Source organism: Symphalangus syndactylus, chromosome 8 (assembly GCF_028878055.3).
Source record: "Symphalangus syndactylus isolate Jambi chromosome 8, NHGRI_mSymSyn1-v2.1_pri, whole genome shotgun sequence".
NCBI lineage: Eukaryota > Metazoa > Chordata > Mammalia > Primates > Hylobatidae > Symphalangus > Symphalangus syndactylus.
This window is the reverse complement of record NC_072430.2, coordinates 93,332,061-93,358,134: the sequence shown is the minus strand read 5'-3', so window position 1 is coordinate 93,358,134 and position 26,074 is coordinate 93,332,061. Positions and strand designations below refer to the sequence as shown.

At 35.9% G+C, this 26,074-nt stretch overlaps 1 protein-coding gene across 1 annotated transcript in view; it reads left to right on the top strand.

Annotated features, from left to right (window-relative positions):
* Positions 1-26,074, top strand: part of COL5A2 (collagen type V alpha 2 chain) — a 387,742-nt gene that overhangs the window by 184,432 nt on the left and 177,236 nt on the right. Inside the window, exon 8 of the mRNA XM_055289974.2 lies at positions 4,981-5,165. The gene's annotated coding sequence lies outside the window, so the exon portion shown is untranslated. The remainder of the gene's footprint in view (positions 1-4,980; positions 5,166-26,074) is intronic.

Sequence of the window (26,074 nt, the reverse complement as noted above, 5' to 3'; positions counted from 1 at the left end):
TGTTGGCATCTGTGTCTTTTCTCTCACTGCTTTCATTTTGTTTCTAGGTAATTGGAGGCTGAGATCCAGGAAAGATTAACAGGGCTTTAAATGCTTCCATTAAAGAATAAAGTTATTATTGTTTCCTAAATCAAAGCTACATGTAGCCACAAGTTGAGGTAAACAATGACAATTAAAAATAAGACATTAACATTTCTACTTCCTGTAGCTGCTTGTCAATAAATATAAACGCTGTAAATAGTTGACTAGAATTGAGACCCAAAGAACTCTAAAAATGGACTTTTATATCATACAGTGTTTTATAACCTTTCTTACTTATAAAATAATTATGTCCTAAATAGCTTCCTATGTGTTGATTATAGGTGTTACTACCCGATGTGAGGTGTGGAAGAAATGGCCTATTACTTTATTTTCACAATTAAAGAAAAAAAAATGAGTCTGAGTCCCTTACCCACCGGGGAAATTAGAACCTCATAATTTTAAATGCGGGTGCTTATCTATGTCTCTAGTTTGCACAAAAATTCAGGAGGTTTACGAAGTTCCCAGAAAATGGAAGGAGAGTGTCTGAGTCACCATGGTCACTGAGGACTTTCCGCTTATCCAAACCCTTGGAGTTACTTAAAGGCAAGTGGCTCTTCTGTTGCTATGCTCAGGCCCAGAAGGGTCTCAGTGTGAGGTTCCAGTCTCTCCTCTTCCACCAAGGAACCATTCTAAAAGTCCTGCCACTTTCCTGGGATGCCCAAATGGAGCAGGACAGAGACCTTTCTTCCTTTCTGGTTGTGTGGAATGTTTACTCTCTTGCTGTGTCACCCTCTGAATTCCTCCAACAAACTCCTCTCCACCTCAGCTTTCCCAGGAATATCTGAGAAAGGCCTCCACTTCCTTCTCCTGAGATAGCAATCTTCAGGATTTTCTACATATAAGATCGTGCATCCGTGAACAGGGATAATTTTCCTTCTTCCTTTCCAATTTGGATGCCTTTTGTTTCTTTTTCTTGCCTAATTTCTCTGGGTAGGACTTCCAGTACTGTGTTGAATAAAAATGGCAGGAGTGGGTATCTGTGCTTTTTTTCCTGATTTTGTAGGAAAAACTATCAGTTTTTCATTGTTGAGTATGATGTTCACTGTGGACTTGTCATATATAACCTTGTTAGGTTGTGATGATTTCCTTTCGTTCCTAGTTTGTGGAGTCTTTTTATCTTGAAAGGATATTGACTTTTGCCAAATACTTTTTGTACATCTATTTCTATCATCCTGTGATTTCTATCCTTTATTCTGTTAATGTGGTGAATCACATTGATTGATATTTATATGATGAGCCATCCTTGCATCCCAGGGATAAATCTCACTTGGTCATAGTGTGATCCTTTTAATACACTGTTGAATTTAGTTTGCTCATATATTTTTGAGGACTTTTGCATCTAAATCATCAGGGATATCAACTTATAGTTTTATTTTCTTGTGATATCTTTCTCTAGGTTTGGTATCGGAATAATGCTGGCTTCATAAAACTGGTTTCAAAGTGTTCCTTTCTCTTCCATTTTTTGGAAGAGTTTGCAAAGAATTGCCACTAATTATTTAAATGTTTGGTAGATTTTATCATTGAAGCCATCTGGTACTGGGTTTTTCTTTTTGGAGAGGTTTTTGATTACTGATTCAATCTCTTTACTGGTTTTTAGGTCTGTTTGGTTTTTCTGTTTCTTTATGATCCAGTTCTGATAGGCTATATGTTTCTAGGAATTTATCCATTTTTTCTAGGCTATCCAATTTGGATAATCTATAATTGGTTTATAATTGTTCATGGTAGTCTCTCATAATTCTTTTTGTCTGTGGCATCAGTTGTAATATCTCCTCTTTGATGTCCATTTTAGTTTTTTGTCTTCACTCTTTTTTTCCTCAGTCAAGTGTGAAGTGTGTTGGTTTTGTTGATTTTTTCAAAAGACCAATTAATTTTGTTGATTTTTCTATTGTTTTTCTATTCTCGATTTCCTTTATTTCCTCTCTAAGTTTTATTATTTATTTCTTTCCCTCTGCTAACTTTGGGTTTAGCTTTTTTTTTTTCTATTTCTACTTCCTAAGGTGTAGAATTAGGTTGCTTTAGATCCTTCTTTTTTAACGTAGGCATTTATTGCTTTAAACTTCCTTCAGAACTGCTTTTGCTGCATCCCATAACTTTTAATATGTTGTGTTTTCATTTTTATATGTCTTTCCTAATTTCACTTTTCATGTTCTTATTTTGCCCACTGGTTGTTCAAGAATGTGTTGTTTAGTGAATTTTTGTTTTCTTTCTGCAATTGATTTCCAGTTGCATTCTATTGTGAGCAGAAGAGATACCTCTATGATTTCAATCTTATAAATTAGTTAAGATTTGTTTTGTGACCTAATATGTGATCTATACTGGAGAGAAGAATGCATATTCTGTGTCTGTTGCATGAAATGTCCTGTATATGTCTCTTAGGTCTATAATGTTCTTCAAGTCCTCTGTTTCTTTATTGATCTTCTATCTGGATATTCCATCCATTATTAAAAGTAGTTTTTGAAGTTTCCTACTTTATATTGTTGATGTCTATTTCTTCCTTCACGTCTGTCAATATTTGCTTTATGTATTTAGGTGCTCTGATATTGGTTGCATATATATTTATAATTATATCTTCTTGGTAAATTGAACCGTTTATCATTATGTAATATCATTCTTTGCTGCTTGTTACAGTTTTTTACATAATGTCTATTTTGTCTGTATAAGTATAGCTACACCTGTTTTGTTTTGGTTACCAATTACGTCAAATATCTTTTTCCATTCTTTCATTATGTGTGCCTTACATTTAAAGTGAGTGTCTTATAGATGGCACATAGTTGGATCTTCTTTTTATTTTAATCTATTCAGCCACTTTATATTTTGATTGGTGAATTTCATCTGTTTACATTTAAAGAAATTACTGATAGAGGAGAACTTATTGCTGTTTTGTTAATTTGTTCATACACTATTTTCATGAGCTTACTGAGCATCTTTATGATGTTTATTTTTGAATTATATTTTAGGTAATTCATAACCTGTATCTTTAGGGTCAGTTTCTGGAGATTTATTTTGTTCCTTTGGGCCATTTTTCCCCCATTTGTGTTGGTGTCTGGATATTTGAAAATACAAACCACCTCTCTCACTCTTTGTAAACTAGCTTTATAATAGGGGAAAACTTTCACCAATCGGCCCAAGTAGAGATTCTGAAGGCCTCTCAGAGTTTTTCTGTGGATGTGTCTTTTCTGGGCTTTGCATGTGTAGATTTCTATTTAGAAGAATGTGCTAGTTTCCTTTTTTCAGAAGTTCATAATCTTTTGCTTTCTCTGATGTCTGCCATCCTGTGGTGGGCCCTCTGACCTGTTGTCAGACCATGCTATCTGAGCAGCAACATGCCACTCAGATCTTTTATACTCTTGGTGGCTCCTGGCATCTAGAGTATGCTAGGTCCCATCTACATTACCAGAAATTCAAGAAAGAAACCAGCCCCTTGGGCAACCACTCAAAAGGCTGGACTGTTGGACATGTGTTCCACTTTTTTCTTTCCTCCTTGAGGGGGAGGCCTCTGTCTGCGATAACTGTGTTTCCTCTGGAGTAGCAGCATACACCCAGTTCTTTTTCTGTTCTCAGTGGCCCCCAAGCATCTAGAGTATGTCTGATGTTATCAGTGCTCCAAGACAGGCAAGACAAAAACCTCCCTGAAAAGTAAGAACATTGGATGTATGGGCTAGTCTTCTCTTTCTCTCACCAGGGAGAATCGAATCCAGAAGCTAGTAGTTTCCCTCCAGTCACATGGTGCTCTGTCAGGCAGAGGGACTATGGTGAGAGGGTGACAAATATTTTTCTACTTGCTTCAATGTGGCTGGCTTTGTATTCTCCTGGGATGCAGGTTCCTCTTAACTGTTTTTGGGATTTCTCATAAACAGAATTAGCCCATATATTGTTATTGATTTGATGTTTTGTGAGATGAAGGAGGTGCTTTTTATTACTACATCTTGCTGATGCCACTCCTCAATCATTCCTCTATTTACTATTAGGTTTTGCTATTTACATATGCTTTTGTTTGCTGAGTTTTGGGGAATGTGATTGCTAACAAATCATGCTCTATCATTTTTATCTGTAGTAGAGAAAATAGCTAGGAGATGTAGACATAATGACAGATACTATTTATTAAGCACTTTTATTGCATCAGGACATACCTGAAGTGTTTATGCAATGATATTTAATATTCATAAAAGCATTGTAGGCATATTGCCTTTGTTTTCCAATTTTGTAAAGGTGAAAACTAGTGCAGAGAAATAATAATACGTAACTTTCTGAAAGTCATGTAGCTTAATAATAGAAGAACTGGGAATTAAACACAGGCAGTTCAACTTCAGAGTCTGTACCCAGGAGTCAGAGAAAGCACATATTAGTTCTGTACTCATGTAATTTAACTCACTGGTTGTTCCACAAGTGAAAAAGTATAAGAAACAAAACAAAACAAAACAAATCAGTATGACAACCACACAAATAAAAAAATCACAAAACCCTCCAAATTCTGTGTTCAACTTAGAACATATATGTGAAATGGTGTTTTTTTGTTTGCTTGTTTTTTTTTTTTTTTGGTTTTAAACAGTTTAATATTCTTATTTTTCATAGCTGGAAAATAACTCTTTTTGCTGAAAAACTATTTTTCTCCAAAATACTGATTATATTCTGTGTGTTATAAATGGGAAAATAAAACAGGCCCTCACCAGATTTTTCATTTAGCAAAACTATACAAAGAGAAGAAATCTGGTGTTTGGCCAAATTTGAATACAGATTTCCCGGAGAGTCTGACTGTGAAAAATAAGCTGTGATAAGAGTTTTTTAGATTAAGATAATACTAAACACTATATTGAAGATGGGAGAGGTGATTGCCATTTTTCAACTAGTCCATCTGGGTCAGTTTGATATGAATATTTTTCTTTATTTTTACTTCATTAGGAACTAACTCCTGTTGTATCAAAGGTCTTGAGAACTCTGGCCACCTGCCACTCATCTGTGCTATACCCAATAGCAGCCTTATTAGGCTTTTGGATCCTAGAGTTGCTGCTATCTCTCGTACCACAAAACCACCTGCTTCTGATTCTCTAGGAAGACTGCTGAGAGTCAACATCGAGCCACTGGTGGTATGTACAGTATAAAGAGTTTTGATTAAGCTTGGTTAATTGTCCCTCAGTATAGTTTTAGTATTTATACCCCATAATATCTCTGTGTTAACTCCTTGCCAGTTTTATAATTGTAAAATGTCTCACTGTTTTGATATGCCTTGCAGTTGATTTATTTTTTATTAACTTGTATTCTTTCGTGACGTGCCTGCTTGTGTCTCTTGTCTGTTTCTCTGTTAAAAGATTTTAATTGGTTTTTAAGAATTCTTAGCAAATCAAGTATATTGACTCTGCCTTTCATATAAGTTGCAAATATTTCCTCCAGTTTTTTTTTATATGTTCTTACTTTCACTTAATGGTTTTTGGATGCACAGAAATTTTTGACTTTTCAAGTTGAAAAACTTATGTCATGCTTAGAATTGCTATTCGTGCTTCAGAATTGTATTTTCTAGTCTTTATTTTTTTAATATTAATTTTTTTTTGAGACAGAGTCTCACTCTGTCACCCAGGCTGGAGTGGTGGCATGTTCTCAGCTCACTTCAACCTCCACCTTTTGTGTTCAAGTGATTCTCCTGCCTCAGCCTCCCGAGTAACTGTGACTATAGGTGTGTGCTACCACGCCTGGCTAATTTTTGTATTTTTTAGTAGAGACAGGGTTTTGCCATGTTGGTCAGGCTGGTCTGGAACTCCTGACCTCCAGAAATCCGCCCGCCTCAGCCTCCCAAGGTACTGGGATTACAGGCATGAGTCACCGTGCCCAGCCATATTTTCTAGTTTTTAAAAAATAATTTTCTCTTTCATATTTTATTATATCCTGTTCTATATTTTACCTCTCTCTAAATTGGAACGGTAAGTTATTTCTGGGAAATTACCTGGGGTAAGACGGGGAACTAACTTTATTTTTTACATGATTAGTCAGGGACTTCAGTGTCATTTATTTTTCTGGTTGTGTTTAATTTTTGACATATATTTTGCTCACTGGAGAAGAAACTTTTTTTTAATTTAGATTTTATCCCCAGTTTACCTCTTCACATCAAGAAACAGGCAGTTATTTTTACGAAAGCATCCTTTCATCTTGTTCTTCTTCTCTCTCAGCTTCCTTTGGCACCACCCCTCCTTCCCTGTTGTTATCTCTCATCTTCATATTTAATATATTTTATATAATTTTTCTTAGAAGTATCACAGTGTGACAGAATTTTCTTAACTGAACTTTTTATTGAAGTATAGTGTACATACAGAAAAGTACGTGTATAATTTGTGTACAATCCACACAATAAATTTGCTTAGAGCGAACAGACCCTTATAGCTAGGGCACAGGTAAGTAAACAGAATCTTATGAGCAACTTAGAATACTCCGCTAGTATCCAGCTTCAATCAGTACCATCTATCCCTTCCCCTCAAGTTAACCATTATTATGAATTGTAGCACCAAAGTTTACTTCATATAAATAGAAATATACAGGATGGAATAACAATGTAGCTCCTTTTGCTCATCATGTTTGAAAGATTTTTGCATAATTGTGTGTAATTATAGATCATTCATTTTCATTGCTGTATGATCATAACCACAAATTTATTTATCCACGATGTTGTTGATACACATGTGGGTGGTTGCTGGCTTTTGGCTATTAAGAGTGGTTCTGCTATAAATATTCTTGTGCATGTCTTTTCATGAACACACATATTCCTCTACAAGTTCATTGGCTTTTTCTAGACTTCTTGGTTTATTTCTGAGTTTCCAACTGCCTAGCTTGGTCTAGTGTTCACAGAGACTCAGTGAATGAAGAGAATGATTTGAATTTGGAAAAACAGGAAGTGGATATGGATTAGGCAAGCGTAGGCCAGGCTAGCTATTTGCATAGAATTCTGTTCAGTGTATGGCTTTGTTGCATTAACTTTTGTAAGTGAGATAGTCTGGAGGAGGAAAAAAATGTTAAATTTGGTTGAAAAACTGGCTTCTCCATAATGGCTTCATTCAGTAATTATTTTGGTGGAGATTTTTTGTGTAAGTCATTTGAAGAAATTTATTGTCTAATGAACATAAGATAAGATGTTTTGTTATAAAACTAGTTTATATGGGAGCACATATTTAGCTGGACTGACTTAGACAAAACCCAGATATTTAACCTTTTTAATTGAAATTTAGTATTTATTCATTTATAGCCTTGAATATTATCCATGAATTATTCTAATATACTCCTGGGAACACTCATACTGGGTGAATGAGAATTTCTCACAATAAGAGACTAGATTAGCCTCATGTGAAGTAGCTTTCAGGACCAATGCTGGCTTACTCTAGTCTTGAGATCTATTTTTCATTGCTTGATGATATACTGCATTCAGCCTGTAACAGAGTTATACTGTTGGAATTCTGGGAGGCTTTCTACTGGGCATTAGTGATTTCCTTTCCTAAACTACAAACACAACTGCCCCTTCTGAGGAGGAAAGCAGGCAGGTTTGCCTTGGCCAAAGTCCAATGGCCGGGAGTCAAGCCCTTAAGTGCTTTCTCAAGTGCCCAGCCTAGTTTCTCTGAAGATCAGTCTGCTTGGTAGCCTAAGAAGGAAATTACCCGGTCATTTCTATTCTGGCATTTACTAGTACACAGCTGTTTCTTTTGATTCTGTAGAACAAACCTGAACTGGCACCTTTCCTGGATAGGAGGATATCACTGGCAGGAGATAGAAAATACTTTTCATTGATGTACAAGGGTTGGAGAATATATTATAAAAATCATACTTGATAACATATTTATTCATTAAATATTTCTTATCTGTGCTACATAGTATTGTTTCTAAAACTACTTCTAACACCAACAAGCGCTTGAAATTCATACATATGTGCTCTAATACTTATTAATATGTGGACCACACCCTCAATCCTACTGAATCTGAATCTCTAAGGAAGGGGCCTAAGAATTTCCATTTTTATCAGTCATCTCAGATGATTCTGATGTACACTAACATTTGTGGACATCTGGCTTAAACTCAAAAGCACATTTAGACTAATTTACCCTACTAATTAGCATCTGTTTGAGAATAAGAGAAAAGTTAAACAGCAACAAAATGATAGTGACTTATCTGAATCAACTAAAATAATGTTATGCATTTTTTAAGTGCTTAATTCTAGTAATGCCCTATAATTTTTTTTTTGAGGCCTCAGGCCTGTGACTCAGAATGGACTCAGGGTGTGGTACAACTGTCTCATGTACACATTCATATTTCAGAAGACAAATATCCTTATATTTAAATCTTGAATAGATCCACATTAGAGAAAACTCCATTCTGTAGAAATGCAGTTATAGTGGGGTTCCAGCATTATTAGTTTGTCAAATTTTAGTCTAACTTTTATAACATTGCCATTGACTACCCTTGCTGCCTGTGAGGGGTAGATTGAACAGAAGTATATGAAAAATGTGAATGAATTTTTCGTAGGGACATGATCTATTAGAATAAGAAATCTTTCTTTGCAAGGGTCAAGAACTACTCCTGTCTAAGTTTCATGTGCCTTCTTCAATCCTTTATCTAAATGTAAGCTTACCTCAGTCACATTTCTTATCTTATGATAAAGAGGTTGTAATGTCTGAAGATAGACTTCACATCAAATATGTGCTTTCAGTGTTAATGTTAGCATCATGATGATTATTATTATTTTAGCCTTTCATTCTAACATCCCACCCCTCTTCCCCAAGGATTTATGTTCCTATATATCAGTGAATGATAAGACCTTAATCATATCCTGAGCAGCAAGGTAGAAACCAAGCTTTATTACCAGCACAGGATACAATTCTCTAGGTCTTTATTCATTTCCAAAAAGAATTAGAATAACTTTCCTATACCTTCCTCAGCTATTTAAGATACCCATTAGACTGCAACAAAAGCAAAATTCTGAGTAGATATAATCATCCATGAACACAAGCTGAACTTCAAACTGGTTTATGCTGTAATTATTTTTTCTAACTCAGAGTGTTTAAGAGTATGAATATTGTCTTATCATTTTGATTTCGATTTCTGTTGAGATCCAGTATAACAGCTCTCCACTTTTGTGAATTGTGAAAATGTGAATTTACAGATAGTATTTTTAGTTGCAATTCTAGAAAGATTTTTAATAGCCTTCTATGGATTTACTTATTCGTTCATTCATTAACTGATATTTGAACACCTATTATGGGCCAGCCACTCCTCTTTGCCCTGGAGATATGACAGTGAACAAAACTGATAAAAAACCCTGAGCTCAGAGAGCTTATATTATAGAGGGAAGAGATAAGCACTGAAACTAAAAAATGAGAATAAATTAGAAGGTAATTAGTGCTATAAAAAATGATCAGGGTATGAGTGATCGGGAGGCCTAGGTGATGGGCCTCATGCTCATGATCTTGCCACAGACCACAGTACATAAGAAATGATACTGAGATGCTAAAATATTGTTTTGGGCTTTTAATTTTAAGTATTGTAACTGCTGGTGATTTATTTTCTAATTTATAACCAAGGTTACAGATGTTGATGTTTTTCCAGATTCCTCTAAATTCAAGATTTTTCTAAAACACATATTTACCTGAAATAGTCTATTTGGAATGTATATCTAAGTGATATTTGATTTAAAAAAATCAGAGACTAAAAATTTTCTTTTTATATTGGCTAATGTGGAAGTGATTGGCATGTTCAAACCATGGAAGAACATTTGCACTTACCGTTTTTTTTTTTTTTTTTTGAGACAGAGTCTCGCTCTGTCGTCCAGGCTGGAGTGCAGTGACACAATCTCGGCTCACTGCAAGCTCCGCCTCCCAGGTTCACTCCATTCCCCTGCCTCAGCCTCTCCGAGTAGCTGGGACTACAGGCGCCCGCCACCACATCCAGCTAATTTTTTGTATTTTTAGTAGAGACGGGGTTTCACCGTGGTCTCGATCTCCTGACCTCGTGATCCGCCTGCCTTGGCCTCCCAAAGTGCTAGGATTACAAGTGTGAGCCACCGCACCCGGCCACTCTTTTTTTTTTTTTTTTTAATACACCGAGCTTATTAGAGCTGTAACTGTAAAATACAATTAAAATAATTCTGAAGAAACAGTTTTCTACTAATTTCAATTCTCTAAAGAATTTTCTCACTAAGACATTGACTTTGGAAAATGACAGACTTTCTGGTAAACTTCACACACTTATAATGAAGAAGGGGAAAATTGGGCAATGAAAATTATTTTTAGTTTTCTGATAAGATGTTAACACACATAGAGTAAATGGGTGTTATGACTGTGTTGGACACAGCAATATACTACCTGGATCTTGCTTTAAGAAAAGTCTTGTTGTCCAGGTGTCAGCCCCTTCAAGGTGGGCCTCAGCTGCAAAGTGTCTCTTCACCTGACGTCATGTCCTTCTTGTGGCAGCTGCAGCTAGTGACAGCCAGGTGGGCATAAAGGCCTGCATTTTGACCCATCGTGGGACATTGTAATAGGCCATTTGTGCTCTACACAGAACTGCTACATAATTTTATGGCTCAGTGCACGATGAAAATGTGGACCCCTTTGTTCAAAAATTATTAAGAATTTCACGATGACAGTATGGTATTAAACTCAGCAAAGAACACTTCTAAGAGTGGGGGTGGGGGCACTCCATCTGCACAGGTCACGTATCCATGAAGCTGACCCTGGCTCCATAGCTCCCAGATGCTAGGCCAGGGTTTATGTCAGGCTTACACTGTAGTTCAAACCTAGTACACAGCTTATTTCACTAACTCAAGCAAGTTGCTTACTTTTCTAAATCTCAAAGACTTTATAATAAAAAGTTTAAACTATATACTTTTCCCATTCATTCAGTGTTCTAAATATCATGATAGGAGAAACTCTGGGATCTATAATTCTATTTTACCTAAGTTATTTCCAAGTGTTTTATAGTGTAATCTCCACCTTCTTGCCTAAGTCATCATGAATGTGATGATATTAATCCATTCAGTTTTCACCCTTACATAAAGGTAGTTCCAGATTTTTGTGGGGCCTGAAATGTATTCAATTTGAGAAACTCTCTATAAGGAAAGAACTACAAAATTACAAATATAAATTTGGTATGAGAGTGAATATTTATTTAGAATGAAAAAAGAAATAATAAATTTGAATGTAAAAACCTGACAAATACAAATATGGAAGAGTTTTTTGACTGGAGTGTTAACCAGTCTTTTTTATGTTAATGTTTTTGGCTCCTACTAGAACACTTCCTGTTGCATACGAATTTTGGTATAATCAATAATTGTGAGAAATACAAAAAATTAACCTAAAATTAAGGCATAACCAAGAGCAATTTAAATGCATTTTTAAATGGCTGCTATTTTGTATTGTATGTTGACTGATACATGTGTGTGCACTAGCTTTGTTATTGGAACACTAGCTTTTTCAAGCAATTTTTTTGCTGCATCAGTGGCAATTTTGTGGATTGTTTGCTCTGAAAGTACCAGGCTTTGCCAGGGTAAGGTAAATCAGATACAGTAAAATATGAACTAATATATTAAAATGCGTAAAACAAGCATTTCTGCGCACTGAAGTAACTTCCGGTTTTTACTACTGTTTTCATCCTTCAAATAGAGGTGTCTGAGAAGTTCATTTTTTTTTTTTTTTTTTTTTGCTTTCCACCAAAAAAGCAAAAAGACTATCTAGTGCATTTATCATTGTGAACACTGAAATATCAAGCATACTGTTGACTGTAGAGAACTTCCATTTTGACGAGGCGTCAATGAGAACCTAATGTTCCAATTCAATTGTACACAGCTGATGACTGGAAGAATTTTCCACACACTCGTTGCTGGTTTTATACATTTTAAACCTTACCTTTCCTCTACTACCAGCATATTTTCATTGCAAAATACCATAAGACATGTTCATATTAATATATAAATTCTAGCCCTGGGTGCTGGGTGTTTCTTCCTTTTTTATGGCTTAAAACAACAGAAATTTATTCCCTCACAGTTCTGGATTCTAGAAATTTGATATCAAGGTGTTGGCAGGGCCATGCTCCATCTGCAGGCTTTGGAGGAAAATCGTTCCTTGCCTCTTCTTAGCTCCTGGTGGCTCCTAGTAACCGTTTGTGTTTCCTGGTTTGTACACAATCCCTCTAATCTGTGCTGTGTTGTCATATGGTCTTCTCCTCTCTATGTTCACTCCTCTTCCTATAAAGGAACCAGTCATTAGATGTAGTGTCTACTTTAGTCCAGTATGGTCTTAACTAGCTACATTTGCAAAGGCCCTATTTCTAAATAAGGTCACATTCTGAGGTTTCCAGGGAACGTGAATTTGAGGGAGAAAGTATTCAACCCATTATGAAAACCTATAACAGTAACTTATATCTGTTATTATTAGTTAGAAAGTCTCATCAAACACCTCAGTGTATCTGTTAGCATAACGTTCTTAGAATCTGTGACTATCACAGAAAGGAACCACTGAGCAAACCTCAGAAATGGTCACAGCAAAGGTGGAGTGAGCACAAGGAAAACCACTTCTGCACATGACCACATGGATGCTGTTTCATGGATGAAAAGACCATGATTCCAAATTCCTGAGAATAACAGCTCTTTGTTGAAGGAAATCTGCCAGAAAATCTGCCTGTGAAATATTAATGCTGAATGTGATTCCATGAACTCTGCGGGACACCTAAAATGTGCTCTGAGCTTCATCATCACAGTCCCTTCCTCACTGGGTGTGTGACAAGCTACTCAGGAAAAGGCTAGGGAGAGAACAGGATATGCAAGCTTCTAAACGTACCAGGCCTGTCTGGACCACCCGTGGAGATGCCCCAGCTACACTAATGACATTGCAATTCCCTTTTGGAAGCTGTGCCTCTACTAGACTTTCTTATCAAGCTTAGCCCTGAGTTTTTATGTTACAGTGCTGCTGCAGTCAGTAAAATGGGTAGGAGCATTTCTGGAAGCCATTCCCACACTAGGATTGTTAGCCATAACGTATGTGTGTAATGGACTGTGAACCACACACACACACACACACACACAAATCTCACTAAATCAAAAGTAAGTGTTTCCCCCGTTCAGCTTCTTAGTTGGCTCCCCAAAATGCCTGTGGCCACTCCAACAGTACTGGACCACAAAGGAAAGAATGACAAAAAGGAAGCCAGAGTGGCCTTAATTTATTACAGTTAAAATGTCTTCTTTTTATACTTTTATTAAAAATATGATTATGTGCACACATTGCTACGGCATATCCCAGAGCTCAGAAGGGCAAATCCACTCTGCTTTTACACTGATTACAGTCCTTTTAAAGGAATTTATGATATCTAGTCCTGGCATCTTTCTATGATAACAAGATGCTGATGCCTTTCTTACTTCAGAAAGTGAATAAATGCAAAAACTGCACGGAACTGTTTCATTATCTGTAACTAATGAATCTTCATTCTTAAATAATGAAGCTGAGTATTAATTTTTGTTTTGAGAATTATTTTATCAAATCAGGCAGACAGAATGCAACATCGTCATATCGATGCTTGTTGTCACTTTCCTCCTCTCTCTCTTTTTTATCCTTTTTTGAGAGTTACCTTCACCTAATTTTGCAATTTCATCATGTTGGCCCTCACTGCTCAGTGAAGTATCCATGGGTCTTCCCATGCCTTTCCCCTCCAGTAAATTTAGGTTTCATTAGACCCATTAATAATAAAAATCATACATTATTGAGTATACACAATGTGTCCAAAGACAATGTTGAGGGCTCAGGGTGTTATTAAACTTACTTAGTTACTACTTTTCCTTTTTGAAGAAATGGAGACTGAGAAAGCCTAGATAATTTACCCAAGTTCACACATCTCATAAGTAGCAATGTTCAGAATTAGAATTGTGATTTGCTTGACTCCTGAACTTGTGATCCTAACCTTAAGACTATATTACTTTTTTTTGAATCCTACTATCTGTCTTTCAATGTGACTGCTATTTAATTTGGTTAATTCACCCTAGCGACAGATATAACCTTGATTGTAATGTCAATTGAATTGTAATATTTTTAATTTACATACTAGATTTTGAAATCCCAAGGCAGCAGGCATCTCGATTTTTCATCCTTTGAATTTGTATCACCTAGCTCTTAGAGAAAAGAATATTGAATGAATGAGTTAGTGAGTTGTTGAATAAATCTAACAGCAGCCAGTAGAGATTAGTGGCTTGACTCAAAGGGATGAATCTTAATATGGAATTTCCAGGCTAAAGTGGGAGGTATTTGGAGGCAATAGAACCTTTGGGACATTACTGTTATCCCTCAAATCATTCCACATAGCTGTCATTGCATAGTACCAATCATGAGAAGAAAAATGATTATTTTCATTTTGCAAATTACATTGATATTATTACAATTAATTTGACTTGCTTTCTTAACTTGCTAAAAATGTGACCAAAGAAGTGTTTGTTACAGGGCTCACACATAAGTGAAACCACTATTCTATATTTTATAGGAGGAATGAGTTACTCTCAAAGCCCAATAGCATGTTTAATTTATTGATACCGAGGTGACTAGCTTAGTAATTGAGCCACACAAGGTAAACGAGGAGAGGTGAAAAGAAGAAAAATCTGCACCTGTAACCATTTTTGCTGTGCTAGTTACAGGGAAGAAGCATTTGAATTTTGGGAGCTTTCCTACTTTGGAAGAGGTGGGAATTCCCTTACAGTTCTATGTCATTAGCTATTACTTTAGCTAGTTTTTTTATTTAGAATAGGTGAAAGGTAGAATTGAATTTTGATCAATTCTGGACAGGGAAACTACTTTTAGAAGACTGAAAGTTTGAAAACTAAATGTTAAGAGTCTTTCAAAAATGTTTTAAATAGATATGAATTTAACACTATATATGTCTATATATATATATATATATTTTTTTTTTTGTTTTCTCAGAATAGCACCGCCGAAAAGATATGTAATGTGAGATATCAAATGCAAGCCACACATATAATTTAAAGTTTTCTGGTGGCCACATTAAAAAAAGTAAAAAGAAACAGGTGTAAATAATTTTAATTAATGTTTTATTTAATCCAATATATCAAAGTATTCTTATTTCAACATGTAATCAACATAAAAATTATTAATGAGATATTTTATATTTTATTTTTTATGCTACATTTTGGAGAAATCTGATGCATATGTTACTCTTACAGCATGCAGAATACATCCAGACTAGCCACTTTTCAAGTGCTTAATAGACGCTTCTGCTTAGTGGCTGCTGTTTCAGACAGCCATGTTCTTAGAGTGACTAACCATCCCAGTTTCCTTGGGACTGAGGGTGTACCTAGTATATGGCTTTGTCAGTTTTTAAACTGGGACAGTCACAGGTAAACAGGGATGATTAGATAACCCTACGAGATCTAGCTCTTCTTTTATTATGTATAACTATTTATAGATTTGTTTCCACTGTAGCTTGAAGTACTCAACAGAGAATGAATCAGAAGACCTAGGTTCAGTTGCTAGATCTGCTATTTACTACTACTGACCTGTGTGTCAATAAGAAATTCCATTAATTTTTCTGAGCCTGAGTTATCACAATTTTAAACTGAAGATAGTACCACTTAACTCACAGGAAATTCCTGAGGATTATAATAAAATTACATAGGAAAATATATCTAGATCAGGTCCTGGCAAAAGCTGATAATAATAGGTGCAGTTGGATACAGATTTCAAGTACAAAATTTATCTAAAGGAGTTCTTTATATTATGCATATAGAAGAAAACAAGTACCTTTCGCGGAATTTCAGATTACCCCAAGAAACTACCCATTTACTACTGAGAATTAGTCACATTGGTTGGTTAGTCAAGCTACAAGTTTGCCATGAACTCTTTTGTCTTGTCTGCCCTGCCTTACCTGGCCTCTACTGCTCTCCCTTTTTCATCAGAAAGGAAGAAATCACTTTTAACTGCCTTTCGCAAATTACACAGGTAATCCACACTTTTTAAAATAAATATTAAAAAATAAAGATAGAGAAATTTTAATAAATTACTCTGTAATGTCACTTCCCAGAAATAAGCTCTATGAAGATTTTTCATCATTTCTTCTTGGAATTTTCCCTATATATATGTGTGTATATAGGGAAAATTATGCACACAAATATAAGCATATATGTATTATTTTTATATAGTATGTTGTGTCTAACATGACATGAATGCTTTCCATGTCACTAATTAGGCATCTCTATTAGTTTCATTATATTAATTTATTATCTATATAGGATTTATAATTTATTTAATCAAGCTGCTATTGTTGAACATTAAGGTATTTCTACTTTCCTGGACATAAAGAATAAGGCTGTGAATAATATGTCTTTGTTCAGGCATTCATATTTTTAGGCATAAATTCTTAGAAATGGAATTGCTGAATAGATGAGTATAAGCTTATCTATATTTTTAAGGCTTTTGATTATGTTTAATATGCCATTTTACATATTTTTAAAAATTTATTTACACAAATAATTATAGAAGTGTAGAAGTAGATGTGTCTTTTACCCCACATCTTAGTTTACACTAGGTACTACCATTAAAAACATTTTTCATTGTATAATATAATCCAGATACAAAAACACACATGCATATATATGTATATGTGTATATGAAATATAATAAGGCAAATAGCTTTGTCACTATACCCAGATCAAGACATACATTTCCAGCTACCCAGAAGCCTTTCTGTGTGTTCCATCCTGATCACAACCCCTCTCTACTTTCCTGCAGAGGAACTGTGAAAAATATCCAGGGACTCTCCTTACTTTTGTGTCAATCCCTTTCTTGCATTTCTCTGTGGTTTCGTCACCAACTATGTATTTATAGGCATTGGGGTTCACTCTTGCTCATGATTTTAGCATGATATGTCTCTTAAGTCTTTTAATCTATAAATTCTCTCTCCAGTCCTCCTCCCTTTCTGTTAATTTGAGGAACCCAGGCCATAGCCCGTAGTTTCCTACAGCCTGGATTTTGCTGCTTGCATAGTCATGGTGCAGTTCCTCTTCCCTCTATATTTCCTGCATATTGACAGCTGGATCTAGAGACTTGATCAGAGTTAAATTCAATCATATGGCAAGATCATAGCTGATGTGTTCTTTCTTCAAGAAGCACGTAATGTCTGGCTGTCTCTGTTTTTATGATGTGTTTTGGCACACTTTCAGTGTTTGTAGGAATATTATTCTTTTCTGTATTCTCCTTTTCTTATAGTAACTTTTTATAGCATTTAATCTTGATACTTTTCTCTTGGTCATTTTTTAAAGTTAATTTGTTTTTTCTGAAATTTTAGAAAGAGGCTTGGTTCAGATGATTTTTCTAACTTTATACAACTCCCCCCTTTAAGATTTTTAAAAATATAGTGTTAAGGCAGGGCGCGGTGGCTCATGCCTGTAATCCCTGCACTTTGGGAGGCTGAGGCGGATGAATCATCTGAGATCAGGAGTTCGAGACCGGCCTGACCAACATGGTGAAACCCCGTCTCTACTAAAAATACAAAACATTAGCCAGTCGTGGTGGCGTGCGCCTGTAGTCCCTGTTACTTGAGAGACTAAGGCAGGAGAATTGCTTGAACCCAGGAGGCAGAGGTTACATTGAGCTCAGATCGTGCTGTCACACTCCAGCCTGAGCAACAGCAGTGAAACTCCATCTCCAAAAATACATATATATATGTGTGTGTGTGTATATATATATTTAACACTATATTTATACTGTTAAAAATTATAGCAGCTTACTTTTTGAGAGTTTCTGATTCTCTTGTTTCCCCCTCCTCTTGCCACCCCAATTTATCTCGGTCTTGTCTTTCCTTTGTCTCTATTGCCCATCTACCATTCAATTTTTCTTTCACTCCTATCAGTGTCATCTCAGTGTGGGGGCCTGTTCTGGAGGAGACACCTGGCAGATACTTTTTTTTTTTTTGAGACAGAGTCTTGCTCTATTGCCCAGGCTGGAGTGAAGTGGCATGATCTTGGCTCACTGCAACCTCCACCTCCTGGGTTCAAGCAATATTAGCTGGGATTATAGGCGCCCACCACCATGCCCAGCTAATTTTTTGTATTTTTAATAGAGACTGGGTTTCACCATGTTGACCAGGCTGGTCTTGAACTCCTGACCTCAGGTGATCAGCCCACCTCTGCCTCCTAAAGTGCTGCAATTACAGGCGTGAGCCACCGCGCCCAGCCAAGTTTTAAGAATTCACAGGAGACAGGTTGCCCCAGCCCATTTCATGGGCCTTTTTCATTCATTTGCTATTGTATTTGACAAAATGCCTCCTAGTTCCAGTAAGCTCAGTAGCATCTCAAGGTATAGAGGTGGCAGTGGAAGCAGTTTGCCTTAGGTACAGGCAGGAAGGAGGCCACATTGCCTATGTAGAGGTAAAATACAGATGAACTACTGAAGGTTGATCTGCTTTGTATTATCAGCCTGCACTGGTGATTCTAAACAATGTAAGTGATAAAATAATCCCCCCAATGTGCCACCTCCTCCTCTAAGCCTTTGATCTCAAAGTGGTCTATGGGATTTTTAAGTGAATACATGCTGGCAGCTATTTTGGGGTTGTCCTGTCATTTCTCAAGTCCATCAAATGCACTTTCCTCGCTTTGTTTTGCACAGCTTCGCAAATCATGGAGGCTCGAGGCTATTGGTGGTTTGTACCCACACATTTATATATTGCCATCAAGTTTTGTTAAAAATGTTGTCCATGGGTTTTTAGTTTTACTTTCTTGCTGCTCTTTTAATGTAGGGTTTCTGCTAGAGCCAAAAACTGTGCAGTCACTGTATCTGTCATCTTCCCAGGCTCCCCCCTGAGTATTTTCATTTTTAATCTTTGTTAATCTGAAATGTAAGAAATATTACTTCATTGTTTTTTAGTTTTTGTTACTTGATTTTTTTATTTTCTTATCTATTTATTTGTGGCCATTTATATTTTTTAAATATATGGGCTGTCTGTAGTTTTGCCCATTTTTCTCCTGGAGTCTTTGCCTTATTCTCATTGATATATAAGAACTATTCTTAATATATAAACTTTAACTCTTGGTCTACACTTTCTATAATAATAGCGATAATGACTTTTAACAGTGCAGTACTTATCATCTAATTTTTTGGCACAATATAGTTTTAAACTTAAGGTGAGAAAATTTTTTAAGTTTTTAAAATATATGTTTTGATTATATTTAGAGAGACCCACCTACTGGTTGTTGGAGAGTTTGGTAAGTTTTACTCATGAACAATATTTAATGAATGTCATTATAGGATAAAGAACAATGAAATTTTGGAAAGCATCAGGATTTCTTAATTTGAAATGATACCAAACAGTGTTACTCCCATTTTAGATGATCTCTATATGCTCAGGCCTGTTAAACAAATCATAACTGAAGTTTATATAGGGCTTCGCAATTTACCCACGTCTTTCGCTTGTATGATTTGAGCCTCACAATAATTCACATACTTAGAAAAATAACTGCTTGAAGTCTGCAGTAATAGATTTCTTTTCCAAGTGAAGTCTGCTTAGTTATACGTCTCTAATTGCTAATGGAGATAAAGGTCAGTATTAGCAGCTACAGTTTAAAAAAAAATCCTGGGGAAATCAGATAGCAGTCATTGGCCAGGAAGTGGATTGTTTGCAGATTACTTGGCATAGATCCCCATAAAGAAGCAAACCTTTGGTCCCACCCCTTCACTCTGCTTTTCCTGCCTCCTCTGTTCCAGAGAAGCAAATATTTAGATACATTTGAGCCATCAAAACCAGCAGTTTATACAATCTGGACAAAATGAGTTATAAAGACCAGATGATGCTTAAATACAGCTGAAAAGATTTTAACTTCATACTTTGAAAAACGTTATAGATCACCTTCTTTTAGTGTTTTCTCCATTGGTATTAAGTTAAACATTAAAGAAAACCCTAAAGCACTGTGATGGAATTTGGGGAATTATTTATTGAATAAAAGTTTTTGGTTTTTGTTTTGTGAATGTCTCTTTAAATCAAAGTTATTAGTTTCTATGATGCTGCAATTCTGGTGAGTCAGAAATTCACCATATTTGGATTTTCAGTTTTCCACTTTCAATGGCTTCCTCTGTCCTTTTTTTTTTTTTTTCAAGCTCAACCAATGTAAAATATTTTAATCAAGTGAAAACAGACGAAAATATGACTCATTCTCCTCAGCTAGGGATTGGTTTGCTGATGTCATCCCAGTCTCTGCGGCCAAAGCGTTCTAAGGAGTATAATCAATCTTGGGGATCCTGCATTTCAGTTAGGAACTAAAGCATTTCATTTTAAACTATCTTTATTTCCTTTTTCCTTTTCTTTTTGTTTCCTCCAAAGAAGAAGAAGAAGAAAAAAAAAAAACAGTTGAATAGTTTCATACTTTTCTTGTGTGTCATGCCACATACATCTCCTTTCATCCCTCATGTCTCCATTTTGTTGTTTAATATGTATTTCTTCTGAAGACTGTTTGCTATTCTTTATGTAGAAAAAAGGACCAGAAAGATTTATATTTAACAGCCTGAAAACTCAGCTCACTCTCTTTCCCTAGCTTCCCTTTCAGGGCAGGCATTACCATCTGCCTTCATGGCTTCATGTAACCTCTTTATTCTCAGGGCTCTGAAATCTTTATCTCCAGTGTCAACTTTTTTAAAGGACCTGATTCAAATTTAACTTTCAGCTGACATCACTCTTATAAGCATCTTTAATTCAAAATATTCAAAACTGAATTAATTAGTTATTCCTATCAGGAACCCCAAACTGATCTTTTGTTTTCCATTGCAGTTAAAGGCTTCATAATCTACTCAGCCAAAATTAAGAGTCTGTAAGATTTTCTGACTTCTCCCTCTCCATGATCCTTTCTGTTGAATTAGCATCCAAATATTGTTGCTTCTTTCTCAGAAGTACCTCAAGAATTCAACCCTTTTTTGTTGTTAAAAGGAAGTTCTTTAGAACCAAAAGACTGAGGTTTAAATTCTGTCTCCTGCACTACTATCTGTGTGACCTGGGGCTCATTACTTGAAAACTTCCTGGGTCTCAGAGTTCTGGTCTATAAAATGGAAATAAGTATAGTACCTCTGTCATGGGGATTATGAAACTTAGAACAGTACCTGTATATGTTAAGTGCTACAGAAATATTAGATATTATTATTTTTATCATTTAATCAATCTTCACTCGGATAGTCACTGACTTTATCTCTTGGCTAGAATATTGAAACAGCTTTTTAACTGGTCTCCTAATTCTAGTTCTTCCCACTCCATTTTCTAATCCACAGTAAAGTGGTTATGTCAGTCAGGGGCCAGTCAGAGCAGCAGAAGCCAAACTGAGTTTTTCAATATAGAGAATTGATACTGTATTGATTATCAGTTGTTAGAGGAGTTAAAAAATAAAAGGAATCACTGTAGAAGCTTCTACCACCTATACAGTGCAGGGAACAGAAGCAGAAGGCTGGGGTTTTCAGAAAGAAGATTAAAATAAAGACCCCCACGAAGCAGGACTCAGACTTGGAAGAAGGGGCACTGCCTGCATGCTACTGGTACCTCCAAGGGGGCCAGATGAGGCCAGTTATGGGAAAGCCAAAAAAAGTTCTGCTGCCGTGGTAAGAGGATATTGACAAAAATACAAAGCAAACAGGAAAAAGGGAGTCTTTTTTCCTTTCTTCCATTCTTCCAGTTTCCCTTTATAATCCTCTACTGGAAGAATCTAACAAAGAAACAGCTGGTAAAAGAAGATTTGCAGCATCTCTGTGTCAGCATACCAGAACAGGGTACAGAAGTATGGATTCAAAATGAGAATCAATAGCTCAATAACCAATGTAGTATACTTTCTAAAACACAGATCATCTCTCTTCCTTAACTTTCACATCTAGTGGCTTCTCATTGCCTGTAGGATAAAGTTCAGATTCCTCAAATTCTGGTCAAAATCTGATTTTTCAGCTCTTTTCCCAATCCTTCGTTTCTATTCTTATCACTGCCCTTATCCTGCCTCCTAACTTCCAGTCCCTGCTGCACCATGACCTTTGCTCTGCAGTTCTTGTTTCATTCCCCTGAATTATTTCATCCCTCCATTGTTTTGCATCTGTTGCCTCTTCTGCCATCCTTTTTATTGACAAAATCCTATTCATTCTTTAAGAGTCAACTCCTTCATTAAACTGAGAGTTCTGGACAAAATTAATGACCTGTTCCTCTGTACTTCTATAGATTGTTTGTTCATTCATTCAGATCAAGTGTGTATGGACTCCTTATTATGTAATGGGCATTGTGCAAAGCACCATACAACAATGAACAAAACATCCTTGGTTCCTGCTATGTGGAGTACCCTGAGGAAGTGACTTTTGAACTGGAATTGGAGGTAACAAGGGGGTAACTAGGCAAAGGAGGGTGGGTTGGAGGGGAGCAGTAATGAATTTGGATTTAGTCAAGTTGACTTTGATATTCCTTTGAACATTTAAGAGGGGAGTTGAGAGGATTGTTGCATAAATGACTTCGTAGCTCAAAAGTAATAGCTAACTGGAGAAGTACATTTGGAACTCTAGCATGCACACTCTAACTAAGGTCTTAGTAGGAGAGGAGAGCAAGGCAAAACAGAATTACGGCTAAATTTTTAATAACTTTAACAATTAATTGAGTCAAAGAGGATGACCCCAAATGGCAAGAGTAGCGATCAGAAACAAGAAGAACAGAAACAGTGAGAAAAAAATTCAAAAGGATGGATTAGCAACAGTTTTGAATGTTACTGAGGCTTAGTAAGATAATCATACAGATTTTTGCACTGGATTTAGTGACCTCATTAATGATCATAGGGGGATCCTTTATTCTTTTCAGTAGAGTGATGGCTCTGCCAAGTGGAATAGAGTGAAGAATGAGGTAGTGAAAATGGAGACAGCTAACGTGGAGAAGTTGTTTGAGAAATTTGGCTAGAAGAAGTGACCTAGAATACTTATTTCATTGTATTGTATTTATTTACTGTCTTTTCTAACTAGCTAGCATGTATACTTCCTGTAGGCAGGTTATTGATCTTTGCAAACCTTAGCACTAAAACCAGAAACTGGCATTTAATGGATGCTTGATAAAAGAATTGTATGACTGGTGAATGCTATTAAAGGGAATTAATTGAAATTGTAAAATAACAAAACAAGTGCTTTGTAACTTACATTTAATAGAATGGAAGCTAAAATGTTTGTTAATTTTTTTCTTGAGTTATTTTTGACATAATTTTGAAAATATGGGTCAGTGGTACAAAAATATTTTGTTTACTAAAAGTTAAAAAAAAAGGATTAGAGGAGTCAATGAGAAAATATAGCCAATTTTTGAAAATACCATAATATGAAACTCCAATTCACATTCCTCTAGTTTAAGTTTGAAAAGCCATACACATATCCTAATTTAATTCCAATTTAGCATACCCAAACAAAAAGCTAAATTTTCTTTTGATCGGCATTGGTATTACTCGTTTACTTCAAAAAATATTCTCCAATCTTTTAAGTGCAAACATGGTTATTTTTCAGTCTTTAATTTGCGTAAAATCCAAGGTTATGTTTACAAAAGTACATTTGTTATTCTTAAAAGTATTCATTAGAATGATCTATAAAAATTGTTGGCAATGTTACAAGACAAATAAAACAATTTTAATTTAGGCCTCTGCATTTGATAGAATTTACAGGTTCTTATTTAATCACTGCTCAAAATTCAGTTGAAACAAATTATCAGAGTACCTTGGGCCAATTCTACATAACTTTCGAGTATGTGACATTGTTATCCAAATCTTCCAAAGTCATCTTTCACAATCCTGCTGTCCTCTGTGGCTCTTCATGCCTTCCCCATGTCCCCCATATTTTATTGATCTCAAGCAACTTCCTCAAAATTGCTCTCAATGTGAATAGGTTGGGCAGATACTGTTTCAGGTAAGTTGTAAATGACAAATAAATATTGGTAGATTTTCCTTTCATCTGGTGGTTATTCAGACTTGGCCCTAGTCCTACGGTTTTAACAGGGGACCACTTCTTAGCTTGTAGAACTTCTATCCATCCCAGGGTATATTTTGAAGAAGAAACTTCTTATATTCTCAAATTACAATAGACAGGGATATATAGGCAACTACTATTTGTGCCTCAGCATGCAATTGGTCTAAAGGGCACACACATGTAGCGTGAAAGCATATGTGCCCTCTGTTCAAGCTGCGTATAGGCCCTTAGGTTTCTGAGAGTGTCGTAACAGATAAAGACAGCAGAATTTGGTCTGGGATGCTGTACATCTACTGCTTTGTTGAATTTACCCCCTTTAAGCTTCTTTCAGCATTTGGTTGGTTCCATCTTGGCTGCTCTTGCTCTTGCCATTTGTTTATGTGATTATGGTAACTCCCTGCCCTTCCCGGTTCCCCCCTTCCCAGCTTTGACATAGTCCTAACTACAAATCCTTCCTATGGAGTCCACCAGTGAGCCTGAATTCACTTAAACTAGCTTTTTGTCTACAGTTTCCTGTTCCCTACTTAGCTCTTTTACTCCTGGGCTGTTATGTGATGTACACACCTAGTAATCATTGAAAAGTTTACTGCAGACTTGAGAAATGGTAAGAGCAGTTTGTTAAATGGGGAGGGGCTTATCGCTCTCCTACTTTAAACAGTTTATTTTAAAATACAGGATTTTTTGGGGTAATAAGAAATTGTTCTATAATTACTTAAAACTTCCACCAATTTTTCTAATAAATGTGATATCCTAATTCTGTTATGTTATACAAACTTCTAATTCATAAAAAATCGTTATTTTTGCTTCTTTAGTAAATTATGTTTTTTTAAACCTAAAGGTCTTATTACTTATAGGAATCACAAGAAATTAAAATATGAATGTAGATAACCAATAATTACTGACATTTACTATGGGCCAGGTGTCCTATATGCAATTACTTTACTAATCTTCATATTAATTTCACCATTTAGGGAGCATTACTTCCATTTTCCATTCAAGGGAAGTGGTTCATAGTGACTCAGGTAACAAGTAGATTATGAACATAAGAATCAAACCCAAGGCCAAATATAAACTGCTGTTTCTGAACATCAACATTCAGTTCCATTATTTTACTGAAAACTAGAAGTGGCCATTGCCTTGTTTAGAAAAGTAACCTCACATTGTAATTAAGAACATGAGATTTGAGATTTGATTTCATGGGTTCATATTCCTTTTCTGCTACTCACCAGCATTGGGTCCCTGAACACATTACTGAACATCTCCAGGACTAAATGTCTGTGCTAATGAAATAATCCACGTAAAGCACTTAGCACAGTGACTGGTATAGAGTGAACACAAAATGTTCTTTGGTTAATTCAGATATTTTGGCCTCTTTAAAGGTTTCTTCTCTTTTGGCTAACAAAATGGGAAACAGAATAAGCTGTGTTTTTAAGGCAGGAGTCTCCATATTCTTGTGGGAAGATACTATACTTCTTTGCTTTTTTATAAATGACTCAACATAAAGGTGAGAGGTAGAGGTGACTATCAGTAAAATCCTTCAGTGAAACAGAGATCAAGTGTCACTGTTGTTAGGATAACGGTGTTAGGAGTCTCCTTCCCTATTTCCAGGTGTGAAAAACTACAGAGAATGCTGCAGAAAGATGTGTGGTAGTTTTAACTAGTTTAGAGTTTTTTGAGATAAAACATTAATATCTACCAGGAGATCCCAAGACCTGGGGTCACAAATAAATCACAGGTATTCTACCACATCCCACTCCACCATTCCAAGCCCATAGCAGACATAATTAATTCAACACAACATAATTAATCCAAGACAAGATAGAGACTTGTCCTCAGGCTCTTCCCATTACAATGCTCCAGGCAGTCACATGAATCAATCAGGAGTTAACCCACAGGATGAAACCTGTTTGTGGTCTTTGATTAAGTCCCCATATTTTTTATAGTATTAGGACAGAAATCTAAAGGAAAAATGAATTAAAGGAGAGAGATACCCTAGCATGCTGAAATTAAAGTTTAAAGATGAAATGGATTCAGTAGTTCGAAAG